The sequence below is a fragment of the Mus musculus genome, chromosome 8 (assembly GCF_000001635.26).
Source record: "Mus musculus strain C57BL/6J chromosome 8, GRCm38.p6 C57BL/6J".
Taxonomy (NCBI): domain Eukaryota; kingdom Metazoa; phylum Chordata; class Mammalia; order Rodentia; family Muridae; genus Mus; species Mus musculus.
In genome coordinates this window covers 69,553,654-69,578,042 of record NC_000074.6, presented here as the reverse complement: position 1 = coordinate 69,578,042, position 24,389 = coordinate 69,553,654, and the positions used below count along the sequence as shown (strand labels likewise).

Here is a 24,389-nt window from a genome sequence, read left to right as displayed (position 1 = left end):
CAGGAGTAATCCTATGGAGAAGTTGTATTTGGATGATAGCAGACACCTTTGTATCTGCAGCATGTCCAAATATTATCTTGGTGTAAGACCAAAGACTTGAAAAAGCTAAGTCAGACTACCAAGAGAAAAGGGATTTGCTATGTGAATAAGAAGTCTACCAGAGCCGGGCGGTGGTGGCACACACCTTTAATCCTACAACTCAGGAGGCAGAGGCAGGCAGATTTCTGAGTTCGAGGACAGCCAGGGCTACACAGAGAAACCCTGTCTTGAAAAAAAAAAGTCTACCATCCCTCTTGTGCCCAAGACTACTAAAGCCAAATGGCTAAGTAACTCTACTTCCTTTTTCTCTGAGTGCTTCCCTGCCCGTTTTTTGTTTTGTTTTGGTTGGTTTGGTTTGGTTTTTGTCATCTCCAGTTGCAAGGCACGTGTGCACAATGTGGTTAGCAACAGTGACAGGCTTGCATTTTGCCTCCCTGGGAAAATGAGAGGACTCTAGGTTCTCACTCTGTGTTTATCCATGGGTAATGTGTTAATAGAGAATGCATGTGTTTTTGAGAACACCTGGACTCTGGATACCACCAAGAAGAAGCAGATATTTCTAAACAAGGAAAGATGAATTTTAAGTGGGAGGAGTAATCAAAGAATGTTATATAGGGGGAAATTCAAGAAGTCTGGGAGCTAGAGGGACTCTAGGTCAGAGAAATACAAGGAATCTGGGAAGGTAAACTATGCCAATGGCTCCATCTTACTGCTAATGAGTAGGAGTGTGCTGGTTGGGTTTGAAGAAGCAATAATATGCTGCCTGCAACAGGTTAACTGTTCAATTTTTCTTCTTGTGATTGGGGTGAGACTGGAAAGCATCCTATGAAAAGCTGTCCAGTAAGATAGGATGCTGAGCTGGTGAAGGAGACGTCAGACCATAAAAGAACAAATTGATGCTGTAGCTGTAATTAACTTCAGTAGCATTAATAGATCCTCCAGTGAGTCAATGGGAATTTGACCTATTAGTTGACACTGTAGTGTTAATTGATCAGCATAATTTAATTAATTGATTCACAAAGCTCAATGAAGACTTGCCTTTTTAAATTTTTTCTCTATAAATACAGTACCTTGCTAGGTTGGGCTGTGCTGGAATTCACTGTGAAAGTCAGATTAGATCAAACTAGCGTCTGACTTCTTAAAATTTCTGTGATCCTTCTGTGCCTGTCTACAGAGCTCTGGATTCCATACCTGTACCCCTCCCACACACACACCTTAGTCATTCATTTCTTCATTGATTATTTTCATTACCATCATCATTTCCTGAGGTCTGCCTTGTCTTTCCTTCCATCTCACAGACTATGACATAAGATTCCTCTTATTTTCCATTTGTGCTTAAGTCTTGGTTTATGCTGTGGTTGGCCAACTGTAATGGTTATGGAATTCTGGTGTTTTTTTTTTTTCCATGGTATCCTATCTTCTCCATTCTTAAAATAGAAGCTTTTGCTTTAGTATCAATTCAGGCACCATATCCTTTAAGCATCCTCTCTTTACTGTGCTGGCCTCTGGCATCCTTGCTGTGGATGCACACATATGATCAATGAATAATAGAGAGTTTCTGGGTTCTAGACATTGTATTAGTGGGTTTATATTCCCATTTCTCTTGATCATTGCAGCAACCTTTCAACGAATATTATTCTTATCTACGTTTCTGAAATGAGCAAGCTGGGTTCAGAGAAAGCTGTCAGCTTTCCCAAAGCTGACAAGTGGTAAACTGATACTCAAACCACATGTTTGCTAAATGAAAACGAAACAATAGGTGGATGGAGGCTGCAGCTAATCTCATCTCTTTCTCTGCTTGCAGAAGCTGACTGCAGAGGTGAACAACCCTGGTGTGATGTCCTCAGTGAGTGAAGATATTCCATTCCAGAGGAGGTCTACTTGACACATCTGGGAGGCCGCCATCCAAAAGAAAGCCTCTCTGTTGGTGTAGGAAGTGACAGCTGCATTCTCCTGTGCCTACTGCATAACCAAAAATGAAGGAGAACTACTATTTACAAGCTGCCCTGGTATGCCTGAGCATGCTTTACCACAGCCAGGCGTTTGCCCTGGAGCAACGAAGCCACCTGCATCCCTCTTTCCATGGACACCATGAGAAGGGCAAGGAGGGGCAGATGCTGCAACTCTCCAAGAGAGGTTGGGTCTGGAACCAGTTCTTTGTGATGGACGAGTACACTGGGCCCGACCCTGTGCTGGTGGGCAGGGTAAGGCTGCTTATATTTGATGTTGATGTGTCTATATGTGCTCATTATCAGTGCAGAAGGACATGACCAGGTCAAACCAAAACAAACAAACAAATGAACAAACAAACAAAAAAACAAGACAGAACAACAGTAGGTAAACTAATGAGTAGGCGAAAGCAAGATAAGTAAAACTAAAACAATGAAACAGAAAAAGAGAACAAGAATGATCTACTGTCATTAAAAAGAGAATCATATTATGTATATACGCATCCAGTCTTTTCCTCCTCATTCATAGACCAGACCACACTGAGAATGCTTCTAATGTTCACTTATTATAGATAAGGACTCCATTTTGACTTTGGATTGCTTTAGAGTCTATTAAAAGAAATACTGCCTTAATTTATTGAACCATTCTTCAACTGGAGGAATTTCTCAGACTATATTCTAACCCCAACTTGCCTGTTCCCACTTTTATATTCCCATGTCTCACCAATCCCTTTCATCCTACTTTGCTGTTTTACATGTCTGCCTCTGTCACTTCATTTCGTTTTACTTTGTATGAGGAATTAGATTAGCCTTGAATCCTTAGGTCTTGGCACTAATACCAACTCCAATGAAATGAGTGAATATGTGTCTTTAGGATAGGAATGGTATTATCCATTTTGTCTTTAGGTATGTTTTTGCTATATTTCCTCTTCTAAGGTTATGCACTGCTTATTCAACTCCATTGGAAATATAAATGTAGAGAGGGCAAAACACATTTGGCAAACTGACTTCTTACTACTTATTATGATAAAACAAGAGACAGTCTTTTAGGTAATATTGACACTAGTTCACAGGAGATAGTTATTTTAATATGTACAAATTGAAGCTCTATTATGTGGAAGTGGTAGACAGACAGTAAATCAGGTTGAAGCAATACCTGACTCCAAACAAGCAAGAAAAAGAGGCAGCCACTTATTCATTTAAGGAAGAAGATAAAATATAATGAGGAGGGTAATGAAATTCAGTTTATGTCCTTAACCCTTATGAAAAATAGAGGCAAGTATCTAATAACCCCTGACATTCAAGTTAAACAGAACTGATTCAATATAGAGAAATGCAAGGACAGATGATAGAGATTCCTAGTTTTGAACCCCAAGGATGCCAACAAGTTATCTCTGTCGTTGTTTTTATATGAAACAACAGTCCATTTTTAATATCGTTTATTTTTTATGCTCAAAAATGTTCATGATAATCTCAACATAACTTAGAATTGGAAATAAGTGTTTTTAGAAATAATGTTCTAAATAATTTCATTCATGTGAAAAAGATGTAGACGTAGTCTTGATAACATGGAAGTAGGGGAAAATAATTGACCAGCAAATCCTGTAACCAAAGAGCTGTGCTGTGTCCATAGAAAGGAAGAGGAAAAAGACAGCCACAGTAAAGCGGGGCAACTTAGCTCAAGCAATGTGTAGAGCTGGGTATCAAATTGCTCTGAGAAAATGACCCTCTGCTTTGTCACTGTCTCAGTGGGGGACAGAGTGTGTTTAGGCTTGGTGGTGGCAGGGGTAGAGGTCTTAGTGAGTCAGATGACTTTGTGTCTCTCTGGATATAACAGATGTCATATGATGCACTCGGGAGAAGACGAGGAATAAAGAGAGGAAGGGAAAATCTGGCATCATCCCATGTATGACCTTGAAAAGTAAGGTTTGTGAAAGGACTCTTAGTTGGATGGTGTGTGTGTGTGTGTGTGTGTGTGTGTGTGTGTGTGTGTGTGTGTGTGTCCATATGTACCTGCTCAGATCTGGCAAAATCTTCCTTTTGAAATGGAGCTAAGTAGGAGGAATAGTTGGCTTGTTCACTAACAGTCTGAATGGTGACATTCAAGGGTGAATGCTTGAAAATTCCCTGAAAAGGTAGAATTTGGCAAAGTACAGAAGACTTAGAGTTTGCATGTAGGACGTTCAGCCTGTGTCATGTTGTGCTGTGCAAAGCGAGAAGCAATCAGTCTTTGGAGTCAGGAACTGGCTCCTTGATAGCACTTGCTGTGTTCCCAAACTGCTTTCCTGTAGAACCTAATAAATAGTATTGTCAGTACAGTAGATCATCTTTGTGACAGAGGAAAACTAGGGAAGACATATCCAACTTTTAAATCTTGGAGGGAGGAGAAACAAAGTGGAAATGGGATAAGCCAGATGCTTGGTAAAAATTTCAGCTCCATGGCTAGTTATGAAATGCCTCTTTTTTGTTTTATTTGTTTTGTTTTTTGTTTGTTTGTTTGTTTGTTTGTTTTTTTGAGACAGGGTTTCTCTGTATAGCCCTGCCTGTCCTGGGTGAGTACTCTGTAGACCAGGCTTGCCAGGAACTCAGAAATCTGCCTGCCTCTATGAAATGCCTCTTTATGTTTTCATGTATAATGCATGAAGTTCCTTAGAAACTTTCAGTACCTTGACATTCATATTTATATCATTTCTTTTTTTATGAAAAATTAGCATTTATTTCTATTAAATATTTTCTCCATTTACATTTCAAATGCTGTCCCGAATGTCCCCTATACCCTCCCCATGCCCTGCTCCCCAACCCACCCACTCCTGCTTCCTGGCCGTGGCATCTTGTGAGGCTATGCCAGTGCCTGGCAAATACAGAAGTGGGTGCTCGCAGTCATCTATTGGATGGAACACAGGGCCCCAATGAAGGAGCTAGAGAAAGTACCCAAAGGAGCTAAAAGGGTCTGCAACCCTATAGGAGCAACAACAATATGAACTAACCAGTAACCCCCAGATCTTGTGTCTCTATTTGCATATGTAGCAGAGGATGTCCTAGTAGGCCATCAATGGGAGGAGAGGGAGGAGAGGCCCTTGGTCTTGCAAAGATTATGTGCCCCAGTACATTTCTTTTTTTTAATGATACATTTATTTATTATATGTAAGTACACTGTAGCTGTCTACAGACACACCAGAAGAGGGCGTCAAATCTCATTAGAGGTAGCAGTAAACCACCATGTGGTTGCTGGGAATTGAACTCAGGACGTTCAGAAGAGCAGTCAGTGCTCTTACCCGCTAAGCCATCTCGCCAGTCCCCGGGACTTAACCTCTAACATTTGATACCCATGAAGCACAGAGAAAGAACAAACACCACAATCCTAGGCTGGATAGGAGAGGGGAACACAGGCCACTAAGGAAACTGTGAACATTGTGGATATTCTATTAGTTCACTGAAAACCATCAAGTAACTTCACATTTCCCTCCACGAATGGCCAAACTCTTAAGAATTACATCAGTCATATTGCATTAAAACGGTGGATTATATTTTGTTACCTTTCAGAAGCAAATGTTTTCCTACTGTCCCTGCCCGAGAAGCCCTAGGATACACAACCAAAATGGTTGTAGATTATGCCTGTGTATCCATGTCGGAGCTGAACTTTTTGGTGTTTCACCAAAACTCTACAAATAATTAAACATATTTAGGAAATTTAAATGATGGAACCATTTTAAAAAGTAGTATATTCAGTTTTTCTTTGTGAACCTCGAGCAAACTGTGTAGGCCTTGGTTTTATAATAATGATAGAAACTTTACTGACAGTAATAAAATGATAATTATAAATTATTAGTCATTAATATTAAATAAAAATTAGTTACAATCTTTATTGTAGTAAATGCTTGAATATAACTTTTTGTTTACTTATTTATTTTATTTTTCTGAATTTCTATACACAACAGGTTTAATCGATTAGTGTTTTTAAATCTAGCTAATTTTCAATACTAGAAGGCAATGAAAATAACTCATATAATAGCATTCACATATTAAAATATGTAAATTAGTTCAAACCATGTAACAATTTCATATAACAATTAAAGTAACATTAATATAAAGGAGGTGAAGGACCTCCGAAATCATGAGGACAGAAAGTGAGTGCATAGGCTTTATTGCTGCAGGAAAATCAGTGAAGTCTTTGATGGGCGTGGGCTCTGAAACACAGAGCAGAATTCGGGCAGAGCTGCTGGTCGAATTGGCAGCTAAAAGACCATAGTAGATTCTTGACTCCATCAATACAGATTTAGGCAAAAATCATCTTGTCTAAAGGCTTTCTGGAAAACATGAAAATCCCAAGGATATTGGAAGTTCTTTCAAGGATCTGGGGACAACATGTCTATCACTTTGCCCCACTGTCCACTATGATCATAGGGTCATAGGAGATTCTTCTCCCAAGAAGATAATAGCTCCAGACATTACACTCTGGACACTAGACAGTGGATCTAGAAAAATCTGATTAGTTGAAGGATTTGTAATAACAAATGCCTGGACTTGTATTTGTAGTAACAAATATAAGTGTCCTTTGAAGAGGATATCACATGGTGAATAAGGAAGCCCTTTGTATCTAGATGTTGATGGAGCTGCAGAAGTCACAGTTACAGGAATCTACAATTTATAATATACAATTTATAGCCCGGATTATGTAAAATTAGCACAGAGCTTTTAAGAATCTGTGGAAATAAATTTGTATATGTATAGGCTTGAATTATTATCTCATAAAGGAGTCATAAGAAACTGGCAAAAAGGTGATTCATAGCTGAAGCAGTGATGAAATGGGAATAAACACTGAGAGAAATATGCTGCATAAAGTCATTCTTAAATCTTTTTGAAATATATATGTGCATTTCTTCCCGAATAACTACTGAAGCATATGTGCATGCATATATTTTGTATGTATGCATATATACAGTCAAAGAGAGAATAAGAGGGGGAGAACATGAACCTGAGAATTAACCATTTGCAAATCCATCAGCCTCATCATTACCTAGGGTCATAGCAGTTATCTAAGACTCCATTTCTCTATTCAGAAAATGGTGATGGAAATCACTTCGTCTCATGATATGTGTGTGACTGTATGTATGTGAACACATGTGTACATAGTGTAACTATCAGCCTATGTGTTTTTATTGTGTTCCTCATGAAATTACAAATCCTACATTCTTTCTTTCTTTTCTTTTTTGTTTTCTAGCTTCATTCTGACATTGACTCCGGTGATGGGAACATTAAATACATTCTCTCAGGAGAAGGAGCGGGAACCATTTTTGTGATTGATGACAAATCAGGGAACATTCATGCCACCAAGACACTGGACAGAGAGGAGAGAGCTCAGTACACACTGATGGCTCAGGCGGTGGACAGGGGCACCAACAAACCACTGGAGCCACCTTCAGAATTCATTGATAAGGTCCAGGACATTAATGACAACCCTCCAGAGTTTCTGCATGAAATCTATCATACCAGTGTGCCTGAGAGGTTCAATGTGGGTAGGTAAGTAATGGTCACCTATTCTCTTTCTATCTGGTATGTCTGCAGGTCGACAGGCTGGTGCCTGCCCTTCAACCCAGGAAGCAGAGCTTGTGTTGAATCATTATTGCACATTAATAAGGAAAAAAATGCTTTGTTAGATTCTTAAAAATTAAAATAGTTTTTTTTCCTCGCACAAAATGTCATGATTATGGCTTCTGCTCTTTCCACCCCTCCCAGTTACTCCACACATCCCCTGCCATCCAGATGCACCCTTTCTTTTCTGTCTCCATAGTAAACAATCAGACTCCTAAAAGATAGTGAGAAAAGAATATATAAGATTAAAAAAAAGAAAACCCTAACACATGGAACAAAAGAAACAAACAGAAAGGAAGGGCCTCCAAGGAAAAGTGCATAACAGATATAGAGACTCAGGTTTTCAAATGTTTATATTAGACTTGAGGTTGTAAAGTCGACTATTAACTTCGTATTAACTAGGAAGTCTGGAAGGGGGAAGAATGAGATTCAGTTTAGCAAATCCTGACTTATGTTCAGCTGTGTGAAGTGACACCATTTAATATTTGCTCTTCCTCTGCAGAAGAGCAATAACAATTTCTAGTCTTCAAAGAGTAATGATTATATTCATCCAATCACTAGGGCATTGATGTCGAATAAGTAACAGCAATGATAATGTTTGCTGCTTTGGGCTTCACATTAATTGATGGCGAACACACCCCAGTGTGTTTAACCTCCCCATGATTAAACTTTGCAAAGCAGTCATTCCAGTTGGTCTTGGATAAATGAGAAACCGAAGCAGAAACAGATGAACGAAATTTGTGTTACTAAATTCACCCACAATGCATATAAGGCTGCCATCAGCTGATTTCAAATATGCTTAAAGACATACTGCTTTGCTTGAAGATGGAACTCTAACACATGCCTCTTGGTATCATTTCTGCTTGAATTTCTAGAGTGTGGTCTTTTGAGTAAATCTGGTTCATTGGCCCCAAGTGAATCTAAAAGCCATCAGGGATAGATTGTTCATTTTACCAGTTAGAGAAAAACCAAGCACCGATTATAAAGATTAGCTGACTCAAGACTGTCAGCTGTGACTTTAGGGCTCTGAGAGACTCCAGTCTGTGTGTGGAGCCTCCTGTGACAGAGCTGCCGTTGCCTAAGATGTCTACTAAGATGATCTGTTTTTTTAGATTTATTTTTTATTAGATGTTTTCTTCTAGTTTCCTCTCCAAAAATCCTCTATACCCTCCTCCTTCTCTATCTCTATCTATTTATCTATATGCATATATGTATATATGCATACCCCCATATATATATATATGTATATACACATATATGTGTATATATGTGTATATGTATAATGTATATATATATATATATGCATATGTGGCTACAACTCTTCCTGCTCCCCAACTCTCCTACTCCCACTTCCTGGCCCTGGCATTCCCCTATACTGGGGCCTAGAATCTTTGCAAGATCAAGGACCTCTCCTACCTCTCCGATTAGGCCATCCTCTGCTACGTATGCCACTAGAGACACGAGCTCTGGGGGGTACTGGTTAGTTCATATTGTTGTTTCTCCTATAGGGCTGCAGACTCCTTCAGCTTCTTGGGTACTTTCTCTAGCTCCTTCATTGGGGACCCTGTGTTCCATCCAATAGATGACTGTGAGCATCCACTTCTGTATTTACCAGGCACTGACATAGCCTCACAGGAGACTGCTATATCAGGGTCCTGTCAGCAAAATCTTGTTGCAATAGTTTAGAATACCCAATATACAATTTTGCAGAAATCATGAAACTCAAGAAGAAGAAGTGTGGATACTTCGTTCCTTCTTAGAAGGGGGAACAAAATATCCATGGAAGGAGTTACAGAGACAGAGTTCAGAACTGAGACTGAAGGAAGGACCATTCAGAGACTGCCCCACCTGGGGATCCATCCCATAAGATCTTCTTTTACTGAGAAAAAGCCAGGCTGAGTCATTGTCTCCTTCCTTCCTTTTACTTATTCTTGTCTGGTCCCTTGACTACACTATCCTCAGATGTGAATTCTAATGAGAAGAAAGGATGGAAGAAGCAGAGGTAGCTAGTCATCCAAACTGATAACCCAGGTGGACTTTTGCTCCTTACAGGACACTTTGGAGACTATGGCAGTTCTCAGACTTTCTACTCTACATATGAAATTATTGTCTTTGTCATCAGAAAGCTGTGTGAACCAGTGCTCCTTTGTATCCCTTCCTAATTTATCATTTCGTCAACTATGAAATCAAGATAATAGTTACTAATGAGTTCTGGTTATATAGGTCAAATAGAAATATTTTATAACTCCTTCAATATTAGAATTTTTGTTTTAGAATTTTAAAAAATTCTTAAAAAATAAAATTCCATTAAATTATAAAGATTTATAACTTTCTTAGCATTCCATGAAGTCTTTCTCTGGCATAACACCCATTTTCTAGAATAATTCCTACTTTGTAGGAAGACATTCACAAAAGACAGTGGGTATAGAAAATTGATTTTGAAAAAGAGTGAACATTGTCTTGCGTTTCTCATAGAAGTCACAGAAACCCCTCGGAAGGAAAGGATAGCTACCTGTAAGTTGTGTAAACAGGTTCTGTACCCTGCAAGGAGGACCTCCCTCCCACATTCTGCTGAAATGTCAAAGGGGAAACTTGGGCTTTATTCTTGCTAGATGTCCCTGCAAGACAGATTCCCAACTGTGACAACAAACAACATGAAAAAGGGATTTTAAGATGTTATATTTCTCATCCCAAATCTTCCCAAAGTAAAACAGATGCCAAAATGTCCAGCAGAGAATGGAGGCACTTTACCTGGAATTTACCTCAGACAGTGCCTGACAGAGGCATCCTGGATAATTGCCTCTTCCCTCCTTCCCTCTCTGTTGAAGCTCAACATGGCATGTCTCAGATGCTTATTGTGACAGTAGAGCTTATAAAGGAAAAAAAGTCCTCCCATTCCTTTATCCCCTGATTTTCATGTCTTCTGACATAGGAATGTCTTAGATCGTATTGATCCCTCACTGATTGTTTCTGTGACGTGGATACAGACCCTACCTATAGAGAGGGAAACATGTAATTTTCATGACATTGGGGAACAGCATTCTATAGAATATTTATAGCCACAAATTAATTAAAATTTAGTATCAGAAGTAATTTTCTTGCGTGCAAAGCAACAGTGAAATGATTTGTTCATTGTCACAGATGGGAAAGTGCCCTCTCTCCTTTCATGAAAAGCCATTCTTCATTAATTACCATTTATTGCACTCTCAGGAGAGATTTTTATTTGATTATGTGATATACTAAACAGTGAATTCACATGGTTCTAGGAGTATTTGACAAGAATGTTCATATTATTTTAAATAGCAAACCAACCAGGAAGAACTGTGAAAGTAGAAAGTTTCGTTTTAAACCTTAGTTTGACCTTGCTGATAAAAAAGAAATAGAAGAAGGAAACTAGAGAGGGAAGAATGGCAGGGAGAGGAGTGGTCTGCACTTGAACTATAGGACAATAAGATCATGTAGAGTCATTGTGAGCTTCCTTACAGGTCTTCATTTTAAATGAAATTCTGTAAACAGCAATGAAATTTGCAAAGTTTATTGGATGTTGCTAATTGCTCCCCCTGACACCCCCCCCTTTATTCAGGACCATCAGTTATCCAAGTGACAGCCTCTGATGCAGATAATCCCACCTACGGAAAAAGTGCCAAGTTAGTGTATAGCATCCTTGAAGGACAACCCTACTTCTCGGTGGAGGCCCAAACAGGTATGGTCGATTACATCGTCTTTGTAAGTCACGACTTATTTTAAACAAGGAGTCTATGCCTCGTCATTTAACTGCTTTGGCTTTAAAATTCCTTAAATTAAAACAGAACTAAAGGGCCACTTGGCAGTTAGTACGAGATGGCCTATGTATGTTCTGTGCATATGGATGAATGGAATAATACACATTTATTAGTGTCTAAGATGATAATTACAAATATTTAAAATTAAATGTATGAATTGGAAATGCCTTGACTTGTGGATCCATATTAAAAGGGTCGAAGGTTGTTACAAAGTAGTGTTAGCCTTTAAAACATCCTTGGAAGACCACTGGGTAAACTAAGAAGTGTCAGGAGTAACTGTAAATGTTCACCCTACTAGAAGATCCAGCACATTCCCAATCTCCTGCTGTGAGCATAGGTTCCCAAAGGATGCTGTAAGATAAAGAGCAGACCAGTAAAGTGAGTCAGTATACGACAGAAACTAAAACAATGTTTCGCTTCATTTACACTAATTTGATTGTCAACAAGAGTGAACACTACAGTCCTATAACATTGTTCTTCTGCAGCAGTATTACACTTTTCCTTCCCACGTAATATGTTCTGTACTCTTGAAAGGTTTTCATACAATTTGCAACTTTTACATGAATTCCTAATTTATTATTTTTTATTTGCTTTCTTAACTCTTACCTACTTATATATTAATTCATTTTTCATTTCCTTACTTCAAACAACAGCTTGTGGAGTTATTGTCTATGGTTTCATGGAGATCTTTGCTTTTAGTCTTTGGGTAAACTAAGGATTAATGTGGGATTTCATCTAGACTACTTAAAATAGTAAAAACTCTAGTCTTCTTTCTCTCAGGGAACCAAGGCTAGTGACTAACAGTTGGAACCCATGAAACTAACCAATAAGGAACATGATGTCTCATAAGTCCTAGGATGTTGCAAAGAAACATCACAACACTGGGCTCAGTGATGCTGCGTAACATAGCCCAGCACTTCTTCCTTGCTCTTTGTATTTACACTATAAATACTGCCCTATTCACTGAGTGTAAAAGCTTCCATAAGATCCCTAGAGATGTAAGTAAGCATATTTTTATGAACATCATGTTTAAATATACAGAGGTCATGAATATTTCAATCCTGAATTTATCCTGTTTTTTCAGTAATTCAGGACGTGTGATTGTCCACTGAATCTTTGCACAAGTTTTGTTCATCTTTCTAACTCCTCTGTTCACTCACTCAAAAAATTAATAGTACCTATTTAATGTGTTCAAAAAAGTTTATGCCTCCTCTGTAAACCTAATATGAGCTGAAGAGATGTTTCTTTTCTTTTTTTTAAAAAAAAGATTTATTTAGTTTTTATTTTTATGAGTACATTGCAGCTGTCTTCAGACACACACTAGAAGAGTGCATCGGATCCCACTAGAGATGATTGTGAGCCACCATGTGGTTGCTGGGAATTGAACTCAGGACCTCTGGCAGAACAGTCAGTGCTCTTAACTGCTGAGCCATCTCTCCAACCCCATAGTGATGTTTCTACTAGTTTATGTAGGACTTGATTTCTGAATCATTTTGCTAGAAGTCCTGAAGTATAGATTCAGATATGACTTATCATACAATAGGCTCTTGTCATTCCAGTCTTCAGGATTCTTGTGTCTGAGAGGAAAGACATTGTTACTTGCATGCAGAGTGAAAAAAAACTAATATGTTGTAAGTAATTTTTATTATTTGCTTGATAATACACAGGTGTTATCTTCAACACTTTCTGTTATGTTTGCCATGTTAAAATGACTTGTCTTTGAGCAGGCTATATTTTATGTATCTTTAGCTTCCCAGGATGTAACATATTTTTTTTAATCTTGTCATAAATGAATATTTGTGATTTTTAAATTTTCGTTTGATAGGAATCATCAGGACAGCCCTTCCCAATATGTCCAGAGAAGCCAAGGAGGAGTACCATGTGGTGATCCAGGCTAAGGACATGGGTGGACACATGGGTGTACTCTCAGGGACAACCAGTGTGACGATCACTCTGACTGATGTCAACGACAACTCAGCAAAGTTTCCACAGAGTAAGGAGTCAGAGCTGGTCTTTGCTAATGACCACTGCTCAGCGAGAGCCTCATCTTTTCATTCACTCCTAATTTACCCAGCTTTCAAAAGGAAGAGTCTAGAAATCCAAGAATCATTTTCGTGATTCTTGCAAAAAACTAGAACAAGATAGCAAAGACTTAAAAACACACCGAGGAAAGTTAAACAGTATAGAGATCATGAGAAGTAAGGAAGTCATTAAAACTGTGTAACTCTAGACACCAGAATATCTGAGTCTTGAGATATTTTACTTATTAGGTATTAATCATAAAAGGCAGTCATCAATTAACGTTCTCCTGTCTCAGTGTTCTTCACTGATGCTAACAGAACCGTGATCTGATGCTTATCATTCCATAAAAAACTCCCCCACATCTTGATGATTGCAAGTAACAATCACTTATTTGTTTCTTGACTTTAATTTGTACAGAGCATAGGAGAAATAGCTACTCTGTTGTCACTCCAGCATCAGCAGGGCAGTTCTCCTGTGGCAGAAAAACCCACTTCTAAGATTCCTTATAAGCCTGGCAAATTGAGATTAGCTTGTGCTTCCTCTCCACATGGGCCTTTCTGTGGCTGAGTTCTGATCATGAGAACTCTGTGACCATTTTTTGAGCTGATACCAGAAGCCATGGGACTTCTTTCCCTGTAGCCTTAAGGCTGCCAGCATAGTAGTAAAGCTCAGCCAGACCTCACAGTTCTATGAGAGGACCATAAAGTAACATTGGAGGGGCCTGTGGGATACGAGCTATACTAGTATCCTTGTAGAAAATGATACCCTAGCATTTAACGTAAATACAATCTTTGTTCAGATTAATCCAGCTAGTGCTAATTTTTATATCAATTGAAAAAACGGCAATAATTGTTCAGCCATTGTTATTTTGAATACTGTACAATATTTATGAAGTTACTGAGGGAAAATATTATTTGGCAGTTGAGGGTATATAATTCTTTTGCAGAAATCCATGGTTAGGTTCTTAGCAACAATATTATTGGCTCTGAACAGCTGAAATTCGGGCCAGGAGGACCTGTAGCCTTCTTTTGGTCTCCGTTGTATCTGCATTCCTAGTCACAGAGCCACATAGACACAGGCATATGCATACCTAAAAGTAAGATACATCATTAAAATGTTTAGGTTTACTATTTTAATTATGTGTTTATGAGTGTGTCTATATGTGGATGTTTCCTATCTGTAGGGACCCACAGAGGCCAGGACTGTCAGATTTCCCTGCAGCTGTAATTATGTGTGACTGTGAGCTGACTTGGGTGGGAATAACCAAACTCTGGTCAGCAGGAAGAGAAACATACGGTCTTGGTTCTGAGCCATCACTCTAGCACCAAACAAAACAACTCTTTGGAGACAATGGTATTAAAATATTGAAATTAATGATAGCTGCTAATTTTAATATCTGGTCACTAATGTTATAAATATCTAAACAGAGCCTATGTTTTATAGATATAATTGGCTCCTAGGGAAAGGACATTGAGGGGACTAAAGAATTTCTGGAATCATATTTTAGTGTGTATGTGCAAAGGGGAGTCCAGAGTTATAACACAAAAATAATGACTCTGAGCTTTCCAGTAATGACAAAAACACCCATGGCTCCAGTTACAGAGAATCTGACATACTTTCTGGTCTCTGCAGACACCCACATACACATAGTGTACACTCAAAGACAGACAGACAGACAGACAGACACATAGCATACACTCAAAGACAGACAGACAGACACACACACACACAATATAAAAAATAATAAACCCAAAGGAAGTCAGTTAAGTATACCAATTAAGGAGGCACTATGGTTATTCAAAGTTACCCAAGATAACAATCTACCAAATGAAGATATCATGGTAGATGATCATGAGACACATACTAGCTCTTGAGGACTCCAAAAGAGATGGGTCAACCATGCTATTCCTTGTCAGATGGAAAGGTATGCATCTTTGATAATATTGAGGCACATACAACATAGTCAAAGCTGTCTATTCCATTTGCACAATGTACAATTGTTCCATATGCCAGAAAAGTAGGCAGACAGACTTATTCATGGATGTCCACTAATGCCCTTTTTTATATAGAGTGGTATAGAAATTTTATATTTCAGTTTTAGTATTTCACAGTCATGGGCTTGAATGAGATTTGGAGAAAATTACATTGCAACAGATCTTCTGAACATTGTTATACATTGTTCATTTCTACAGAAAGTCACACTCACTGTGCCTTGACTGTGAATACAATACAAGATTAGGTAGAAAATGGGTACAGTATAATCACGAAAAGAATGCAGCACTGCAGCATATAATAGCTGCAGTAGAGGAAAGGAAGAGTCTAGGGGAGTCCCCTAATGCCAGTGGGCTGAGCACTGCAGGAGAGGGTTCCTCCGCCCACGCATAGTGTGTCTTAGACAGGTTGCTTTTCAAATGTGTCAAATGATGGTGCTACAGCTCATTCCTTTACTGAAAACTGTCCAGTGCTTTCCCTAAATGGAACTCAACCTCTTGACTATTTTCAGCAATGCCGTTTACATGCCTCCTTCCTACTGTTATTCTCCCGTAACAGAAGTCCCACTGTACATTTTCAGAATCTTCAGAATTTGCAGCCTCACCTGAGGCTTTCTGACATTTGTTGTTCCTTGTTCTGTGACACTTATTGCCCACATATTCATACACTTGTCTTGCTCATTTCCTTCACTGGAGTTCAGATTTCTTCCAACGAAAGATTTCTGTCTCTACCTTGTCCAAAATAAATCCCGATTTCCTTCTCATCTACACATACTTAACCATGATAGGTGTCCACTCACATACATTGTCATAGAAAAGCATATCATACCCCATCTTCACACTGACTCGTATAGAGCATAATCACATGCATAACTACACACTCATTTGTGTAGCTTAAACGCTTACACACACACACCCTACTTCCCTTTACCCCTTACCATACAATACTACTTAGCCTATAACATCATAGTTTATCTAGATATGTTTTGTTTTCTCTTTTTTTTTAAATGTCATGTTGAGAATTATAACTCTTCCTTTACTTAGCTTCAGAGCTAAAAGAGTAATATATCATCATTTGCATTCATGAGAAATAAATACTGTAAACATAAATATAAATATGTACGTGTGGCACCATTCTTTATTTCTGAAAAATATAAACATAAAGGGAGTTGACTGTCTAAAAGCTTCCAGAGCATTCCATGCTATACCTAGTGCAAAGGATGAAGAGTAAGATGAGAGAAATATCTCTTTGCTCAAGAAAGATTCTTGAAAGATTTGTATTTGTCTCTAAAATAAATATGAAGTGATGAAACCTTTTTAAGCAGAGGGTAAATTTACTCTTCTGTGGCTGCTTTTCTTTGAGCCATTAGTTCAAGGAATCTTTGGCATTAGTTTGTGGGACACCCTGAAAAGGAAGCCTCAGGTGTTCCAGCATGTGGACTCTTTTTTTTCCCATTTTTTATTAGGTATTTAGCTCATTTACATTTCCAATGCTATACCAAAAGTCCCCCATACCCACCCACCCCCACTCCCCCTTTTTGGCCCTGGCGTTCCCCTGTACTGGGGCATACAAAGTTTGCATGTCCAATGGGCCTCTCTTTCTAGTGATGGCCGACTAGGCCATCTTTTGATACATATGCAGCTAGAGTCAAGAGCTCCGGGGTACTGGTTAGTTCATAATGTTGTTCCACCTATAGGGTTGCAGATCCCTTTAGCTCCTTGGCTACTTTCTCTAGCTCCTCCATTGGGAGCCCTGTGATCCATCCATTAGCTGACTGTGAGCATCCACTTCTGTGTTTGCTAGGCCCCGGCATAGTCTCACAAGAGACAGCTACATCTGGGTCCTTTCAATAAAATCTTGCTAGTATATGCAATGGTGTCAGTGTTTGGATGCTGATTATGGGGTGGATCCCTGGATATGGCAGTCTCTACATGGTCCATCCTTTCATCTGAGCTCCAAACTTTGTCTTTGTAACTCCTTCCATGGGTGTTTTGTTCCCAATTCTAAGGAGGGGCATAGTGTCCACACTTCAGTCTTCATTCTTCTTGAGTTTCATGTGTTTAGCAAATTGTATCTTATATCTTGGGTATCCTAGGTTTGGGGCTAATATCCACTTATCAGTGAGTACATATTGTGTGAGTTCCTTTGTGAATGTGTTACCTCACTCAGGATGATGCCCTCCAGGTCCATCCATTTGCCTAGGAATTTCATAAATTCATTCTTGTTAATAGCTGAGTAGTACTCCATTGTGTAGATGTACCACATTTTCTGTATCCATTCCTCTGTTGAGGGGCATCTGGGTTCTTTCCAGCTTCTGGCTATTATAAATAAGGCTGCTATGAACATAGTGGAGCATGTGTCCTTCTTACCAGTTGGGGCATCTTCTGAATATATGCCCAGGAGAGGTATTGCTGGATCCTCTGGTAGTACTATGTCCAATTTTCTGAGGAACCGCCAGACTGATTTCCAGAGTGGTTGTACAAGCCTGCAATTCCACCAACAATGGAGGAGTGTTCCTCTTTCTCCACATCCACGCCAGCATCTGCTGTCACCTGAATTTTTGATCTTAGCCATTCTGACTGGTGTAAGGTGGAATCTCAGGGTTGTTTTGATTTGCATTTCCCTGATGATTAAGGATGTTGAACATTTTTTTCAGGTGCTTCTCTGTCATTCGGTATTCCTCAGGTGAGAATTCTTTGTTCAGTTCTGAGCCCCATTTTTTAATGGGGTTATTTGATTTTCTGAAGTCCACCTTCTTGAGTTCTTTATATATGTTGGATATTAGTCCCCTATCTGATTTAGGATAGGTAAAGATCCTTTCCCAATCTGTTGGTGGTCTTTTTGTCTTATTGATAGTATCTTTTGCCTTGCAGAAACTTTGGAGTTTCATTAGGTCCCATTTGTCAATTCTCGATCTTATAGCACAAGCCATTGCTGTTCTGTTCAGGAATTTTTCCCCTGTGCCCATATCTTCAAGGCTTTTCCCCACTTTCTCTTCTATAAGTTTCAGTGTCTCTGGTTTTATGTGAAGTTCCTTGATCCACTTAGATTTGACCTTAGTACAAGGAGATAAGTATGGATCAATTCGCATTCTTCTACACGATAACAACCAGTTGTGCCAGCACCAATTGTTGAAAATGCTGTCTTTCTTCCACTGGATGGTTTTAGCTCCCTTGTCGAAGATCAAGTGACCATAGGTGTGTGGGTTCATTTCTGGGTCTTCAATTCTATTCCATTGGTCTACCTGTCTGTCTCTATACCAGTACCATGCAGTTTTTATCACAATTGCTCTGTAGTAAAGCTTTAGGTCTGGCATGGTGATTCCACCAGAAGTTCTTTTATCCTTGAGAAGACTTTTTGCTATCCTAGGTTTTTTGTTATTCCAGACGAATTTGCAAATTGCTCCTTCCAATTCGTTGAAGAATTGAGTTGGAATTTTGATGGGGATTGCATTGAATCTGTAGATTGCTTTTGGCAAGATAGCCATTTTTACAATGTTGATCCTGCCAATCCATGAGCATGGGAGATCTTTCCATCTTCTGAGATCTTCTTTAATTTCTTTCTTCAGAGACTTGAAGTTTTTATCATACAGATCTTTCACTTCCTTAGTTAGAGTCACGCCAAGATATTTTATATTATTTGTGACTATTGAGAAGGGTGTTGTTTCCCTAATTTCTTTCTCAGCCTGTTTATTCTTTGTATAGAGAAAGGCCATTGTCTTGTTTGAGTTTATTTTATATCCAGCTACTTCACTGAAGCTGTTTATCAGGTTTAGGAGTTCTCTGGTAGAATTTTTAGGGTCACTTATATATACTATCATATCATCTGCAAAAAGTGATATTTTGACTTCCTCTTTTCCAATTTGTATCCCCTTGATCTCCTTTTGTTGTCGAATTGCTCTGGCTAATACTTCAAGTACTATGTTGAAAAGGTAGGGAGAAAGTGGGCAGCCTTGTCTAGTCCCTGATTTTAGTGGGATTGCTTCCAGCTTCTCTCCATTTACTTTGATGTTGGCTACTGGTTTGCTGTAGATTGCTTTTATCATGTTTAGGTATGGGCCTTGAATTCCTGATCTTTCCAAAACTTTTATCATGAATGGGTGTTGGATCTTGTCAAATGCTTTTTCTGCATCTAACGAGATGATCATGTGGTTTTTGTCTTTGAGTTTGTTTATATAATGGATTACATTGATGGATTTTCGTATATTAAACCATCCCTGCATCCCTGGAATAAAACCTACTTGGTCAGGATGGATGATTGCTTTAATGTGTTCTTGGATTCGGTTAGCGAGAATTTTATTGAGGATTTTTGCATTGATATTCATAAGAGAAATTGGTCTGAAGTTCTCTATCTTTGTTGGGTCTTTCTGTCGTTTAGGTATCAGAGTAATAGTGGCTTCATAAAATGAGTTGGGTAGAGTACCTTCTACTTCTATTTTGTGAAATAGTTTGTGCAGAACTGGAATTAGATCTTCTTTGAAGGTCTGATAGAACTCTGCACTAAACCCATCTGGTCCTGGGCTTTTTTTGGCTGGGAGACTATTAATGACTGCTATTTCTTTAGGGGATATGGGAGTGTTTAGATCATTAACTTGATCCTGATTTAACTTTGGAACCTGGTATCTGTCGACAAATTTGTCCATTTCGTCCAGGTTTTCCAGTTTTGTTGAGTATAGCCTTTTGTAGAAGGATCTGATGGTGTTTTGGATTTCTTCAGGATCTGTTGTTATGTCTCCCTTTTCATTTCTGATTTTGTTAATTAGGATTTTGTCCCTGTGCCCTTTAGTGAGTCTAGCTAAGGGTTTATCTATCTTGTTGATTTTCTCAAAGAACCACCTCCTCGTTTGGTTAATTCTTTGAATAGTTCTTCTTGTTTCCACTTGGTTGATTTCACCCCTGAGTTTGATTATTTCCTGCCGTCTACTCCTCTTGGGTGAATTTGCTTCCTTTTTTTCTAGGGCTTTTAGATGTGTTGTCAAGCTGCTAGTATGTGCGTTCTCCCGTTTCTTCTTGGAGGCACTCAGAGCTATGAGTTTCCCTCTTAGAAATGCTTTCATTGTGTCCCATAGGTTTGGGTACGTTGTGTCTTCATTTTCATTAAACTCTAAAAAGTCTTTAATTTCTTTCTTTATTCCTTCCTTGACCAAGGTATCATTGAGAAGAGTGTTATTCAGTTTCCACGTGAATGTTGGCTTTCCATTATTTATGTTGTTATTGAAGATCAGTCTTAGGCCATGGTGGTCTGATAGGATACATGGGACAATTTCAATATTTTTGTATCTGTTGAGGCCTGTTTTGTGACCAATTATATGGTCAATTTTGGAGAAGGTCCCGTGAGGTGCTGAGAAGAAGGTATATCCTTTTGTTTTAGGATAAAATGTTCTGTAGATATTTGTCAGGTCCATTTGTTTCATAACTTCTGTTAGTTTCACTGTGTCCCTGTTTAGTTTCTGTTTCCACGATCTGTCCATTGATGAAAGTGGTGTGTTGAAGTCTCTCACTATTATTGTGTGAGGTGCAATGTGTGCTTTGAGCTTTACTAAAGTGTCTTTAATGAATGTGGCTGCCCTTGCATTTGGTGCGTAGATATTCAGAATTGAGAGTTCCTCTTGGAGGATTTTACCTTTGATGAGTATGAAGTGTCCCTCCTTTTCTTTTTTGATAACTTTGGGTTGGAAGTCGATTTTATCCGATATTAAAATGGCTACTCCAGCTTGTTTCTTCAGTCCATTTGCTTGGAAAATTGTTTTCCAGCCTTTCACTTTGAGGTAGTGTCTGTCTTTTTCTCTGAGATGGGTTTCCTGTAAGCAGCAGAATGTTGGGTCCTGTTTGTGTAGCTAGTCTGTTAGTCTATGTCTTTTTATTGGGGAATTGAGCCCATTGATATTAAGAGATATTAAGGAAAAGTAATTGTTGCTTCCTTTTATTTATGTTGTTAGAGTTGGCATTCTGTTCTTGTGGCTGTCTTCTTTTTAGTTTGTTGAGTGATTACTTTCTTGCTTGTTCTAGGGCATGATTTCCGTCCTTGTATTGCTTCTTTTCTGTTATTATCCTTTGAAGGGCTGGATTCGTGGAAAGATATTGTGTGAATTTGGTTTTGTCGTGGAATACTTTGGTTTCTCCATCTATGGTAATTGAGAGTTTGGCCGGGTATAGTAGCCTGGGCTGGCATTTGTGTTCTCTTAGTGTCTGTATAACATCTGTCCAGGCTCTTCTGGCTTTCATAGTCTTTGGTGAAAAGTCTGGTGTAATTCTGATAGGCCTTCCTTTATATGTTACTTGACCTTTCTCCCTTACTGCTTTTAATATTCTATCTTTATTTAGTGCATTTGTTGTTCTGATTATTATGTGTCGGGAGGAATTTCTTTCCTGGTGCAGTCTATTTGGAGTTCTGTAGGCTTCTTGTATGATCATGGGCATCTCTTTCTTTATGTTTGGGAAGTTTTCTTCTATTATTTTGTTGAAGATATTAGCTGGCCCTTTAAGTTGAAAATCTTCATTCTCATTAATTCCTATTATCCGTAGGTTTGGTCTTCTCATTGTGTCCTGGATTACCTGGATGCTTTGAGTTAGGATCCTTTTGCATTTTGTATTTTCTTTGACTGTTGTGTCGATGTTCTCTATGGAATCTTCTGCACCTGAGATTCTTTCTTCCATTTCTTGTATTCTGTTGCTGATGCTCGCATCTATGGTTCCAGATCTCTTTCCTAGGGTTTCTATCTCCAGCGTTGCCTCACTTTGGGTTTTCTTTATTGTGTCTACTTCCCTTTTTAGTTCTAGTATGGTTTTGTTCATTTCCATTACCTGTTTGGATGTGTTTTCCTGTTTTTCTTTAATGATTTCTACCTGTTTGGCTGTGTTTTCCTGCTTTTCTTTAAGGGCCTGTAACTCTTTAGCAGTGCTCTCCTGTAATTCGTTAAGTGACTTATGAAAGTCCTTCTTGATGTCCTCTATCATCAATCATCATGAGAAATGTTTTTAAATCTGTGTCTAGATTTTCGGTTGTGTTGGGGTGCCCAGGACTAGGTGGGGTGGGAGTGCTGCGTTCTGATGATGGTGAGTGGTCTTGATTTCTGTTAGTAGGATTCTTACGTTTGCCTTTCGCCATCTGGTAATCTCTGAAGCTAGCTGTTTTAGTTGTCACTGTTAAGAGCTTGTTCTTCAGGTGACTCTGTTAGCCTCTATATGCAGACCAGGAGGGTAGCACTCTCCTTAGTTTCAGTGGGCAGAGTATTCTCTGCAGGCAAGCTCTCTTCTTGCAGGGAAGGTACCCAGATATCTGGTGTTCAAACCAGACTCCTGGCAGAAGTTGTGTTCCACTCACCAGAGGTCTTAGGATCCCATGGGGAGTCCTGTGTGGGCCCTTGCGGGTGTTGGGCAAGACTCTGCTGGCAAGGTAGCCCGGGGCTCGAGTCGCATGTGGACTCTTGCATAGGACCTTGTCACTGTTTTCCTTTCTCTCGTGTGGCAGGTGACCTCATCATCTTACCAGGACCCCAATGTTGTTTTGTCATCCTGGAAGGAACATTGCTCCTGCATGCTGGCCATCTGGGATCCTCTTCCCATCCATCCACTTCACTTCTGCATCTACCAATAAAAAGTTCGATTTTAAACCCTTTGAGAAATTTACTGGGATTCAATGAAATCTGAAGTCTTACAGCTGCCAAATAAAAAGTGAAATAAAAGTAGATGTCTTTTTCTTTCAGGCATGTACCAGATGTCTGTTTCAGAAGCAGCTGTCCCTGGGGGAGGAAGTAGGAAGGGTGAAGGCTGAAGACCCAGACATTGGAGAAAATGGCTTAGTCACATACAATATCGTTGATGGAGCTGGCATAGAACTGTTTGAAATCACAACAGACTATGAAACACTATGTTGCTGCTGCTGCTGCTGCCGCCGCTGCTGAAACAGGCCTTCCTCACTCTCAGGGAAGCTTCTTACCTGCCAGGCTTTCCTGCCCTTCGGCCGTGTGTCAGTGGAACTCTTCCGGGTCACAGTAATTCTCTGTTAATAAAAGTTTCTCACCATGTGGGCATTCAACATTAGGGCAGGAAGGGGATGCCTTTGGTTTCATCAGTGGTGGTGTGAAAGACCCACAATGTGAGGATTCCCCCACGTTCTGACTCAGGAGAGGCGACACCCCAAAATCACCCACAATAAACGGTCTTGCTGCAAATTGCAAGAGGATTTTTATTCAAGAGCGCTCTCGGGCCCATGGTCATACACCACGCAGGGGTAGAGGACCGTGGCGCCCCAAGTAGCTGGATTAGGGGGTATTTAAAGGAAGAAACCACGACTTAAGGAGGTGGGAAGGGCGTTGTTGGAAAATACCAAAAATACTAGTTAAGAGTCACAAGGAAGTACAAAGTCACAGGTGTCACAAGGAATACCTGGTAATTGTTAACTCTCAAGACAGTTTCTAAGAGCCCCTAAGGATAGCACATTTGCATTGCAGGTTCCAGCAATGGTCAGGGTGGGTCAGGGTGACTTTCTTTGAATGAACACTCCTTGAACCCAGGAAGCGGGTGGGTGGAGGAATGTCGCTATCTGTTTTATGATTAGCATACCTTGGAGCACTGAGTTTACTACTCTTTCAGGTGCTGGGCATAAAGGCATGGGAGCTCCACCTTCTGGGGTCTGCCCGCGCTTTTCCAGTTCCTGCATTCAGATCTTAATCTTGTTTGCAGAGCTCCCTTGATCTTCTCTCTGACCCCGCCTCCTCTGTACCAGCTTTAGGATTCACTAGCTCACCCCCTGGCTCCTCTTTCTTCTCCTAGCCAGGTGTGTCTCACTGATGTGCTTGGCCTGGTTTGGAGCACAGGTGGAGTTCTCCCTCAGTGAGGTCTTGGAGTTGTGCAAGCGTGGGAATCAGGGGTGGAACACTGAGGGAGGATCTTCAGGGTCCCCAGGGACTGTATGCCCCACAGAGTCTCCAGGAATGAGTCCCACGCCCCACTCTGCCTACGTGCACTCAGGAGTGGGGCTCCCAGCATTCCTCCCAGCCCCTTCCAGCCCC

The 24,389-nt window shown here is 39.6% G+C and overlaps 1 pseudogene; it reads left to right on the top strand.

Annotated features, from left to right (window-relative positions):
- Positions 1,835-23,266, top strand: Gm3365 (predicted gene 3365; annotated as a pseudogene).